Here is a 1,956-nt window from a genome sequence, read left to right as displayed (position 1 = left end):
TTCTTGTAATCCCCTAAGGCATTACACTGTTCCTCATCTCCTCCCCTCAACATACTAAGACTAGGACACTCTTGTGGTTGATGATCAGTCCCTCCAAAAATGAAGCATGGTTCTTGCTTTTCCACTTTTGCAGCCATCTGGAGTGCTTTACCTTCTTCAGTTTTGAAAGCCTCAAATTATTTTTTCAAAGCTTCAAGTTGAGCTTTCACACTGTCCTCCTCCTTCTGGTAGACTCTGGCTGTTCATGGCTTGTCCGTAGGACTTGGCGCACTCCTTGTGTATGATTTTTCAGAAATTTCTTCAAGATATTCCAAAGCTTCTTCGGGATCTTTGTATAGGAAGTCGCCATTGCACATCATTTGTACGAATTGTCTTTTGTCGGCTGTGAGATCGTCGTAGAAATAGCTGACAAGACGCCAACTTTCGTATCCACGATGTGGGCACTGGCTCATCAAATCTTTAAACCTCTCCCAGACTTGATGAAACGTTTCATGGTCCTTTTGGGTGAAGGTAGAGATTTGCCTCTTAAGGCTGCTGGTCTTATGGGGTGGAAAAAATTTAGAGAAAAATACTTTTGTCATTTCATCCCATGTCCCAATAGACCTTGACCTTAAGGAATACATGTTGCTATATTTTATAAACGCTACGCAAGTATACGCAATCAAGTAGTAAATCTCACACAGGTGAGGTCGATCCCACAGGGAATTGGATTAAATACCACTAAATTATACTTATGATTCTATTCGGCAAATCAAAAGCAATTATGATTTAAAAACAGTAAAATATGAAAGAAATTCAGAAAACTTAATGACACAATTGAAAGTTGAGCAAGATGAGATAATAGGGAGGAGAATCATGTTGTTGTTTACCCAAATCGTTAATGCTTAATTACTATCCTATTCTTGGAGTGAATGACAGATTATGAAATAACCTAGCTCCTTTCAGATCTTCTAGATTCTAAATCACATGTTATCTAATTAATTCCTTAATTAAACTAACATGAAATCAGCATTAAGTAATAATCTACTCGTCACATAAGTCATGCAAATACTTTCGTTTCACATAGAACATCGATTATCTTAATTTTAGCATTCTCAATTCTCACTTTTCAGATTTCGAATTGAGATCATAGAGCATGCACAAGGTGATCAATCTTAAACATGAAATTAAGAACAAATTAAGATAATTTCACACACAAGAATTGAGGAATGGTAATTAAACATTAACTAGGCAAAACATTAAACAACAATCATCATCCTCCCTAAATGGGAAATTTAGTTCAGAAACAAATCCATAACCATTCCTATAGCAATATTCAACATAAAGAAATTAAAGAGGAATAAAGAAAAGAACTGTTGGTGGATGAATTCTGGATCTTCACTTCAATCTCTGTGCTCTTCCTGCCGCTCTCAGCTGTATTTTAGGGTTTCTGATCGCTCTCCCAGACTTCCATTCGCAGTTTTCTATTTATAACTAAAATTTAGGGTTCGATGGACGAAAATGCCCCTGGTCCGTACGGGATCTCGCCGCGGCTAAGCTTCCTCTCGCCGCCGCGAGATAATTGCAAATTAGGGGTCTCTCTGTAACTCTTAAATGGCCGCGGCGAGACTCTTCATCGCCGCGGCGACTGTGCCTTTGAAACCCTTCGAGATCTAGCCGCGGCCAAGTTGTGTTTAGCAGCGGCTAGATATGCACAATTACTCAGAAATTGTGTTTTCTTCGGCTCAGCACGTCTTTTATCGAATTTCTGCACCCGAGACCTCTTTTATTCCAAAGAACCTGAAAACATAGAAAACAAGCGTAATTCCGTCCCAACACACCTAAAAACGCACATAAATTAGATCCAAAACATAGGCTAAAAATAGCCTAACAAACTCCCCCAAACTGACTCTTTACTCGTCCCCGAGTAAACTAAGACTAAACTAAAAACAAACTGACAATGATAGCTAAACTTTC

At 38.7% G+C, this 1,956-nt stretch overlaps 1 non-coding gene across 1 annotated transcript; it reads left to right on the top strand.

Moving 5' to 3' along the window:
- Positions 1-426: 426 nt before the first annotated feature.
- Positions 427-533, top strand: LOC115715350 (small nucleolar RNA R71). Its single transcript, XR_004011226.1, has one exon. It is a non-coding gene; the product is annotated as a small nucleolar RNA R71 (small nucleolar RNA).
- Positions 534-1,956: the final 1,423 nt, after the last annotated feature.

The sequence above is a fragment of the Cannabis sativa genome, chromosome 4 (assembly GCF_029168945.1).
Source record: "Cannabis sativa cultivar Pink pepper isolate KNU-18-1 chromosome 4, ASM2916894v1, whole genome shotgun sequence".
Taxonomy (NCBI): domain Eukaryota; kingdom Viridiplantae; phylum Streptophyta; class Magnoliopsida; order Rosales; family Cannabaceae; genus Cannabis; species Cannabis sativa.
Note: the sequence above shows the minus strand (reverse complement) of the source record. Positions and strands in the feature narration are given on the sequence as shown.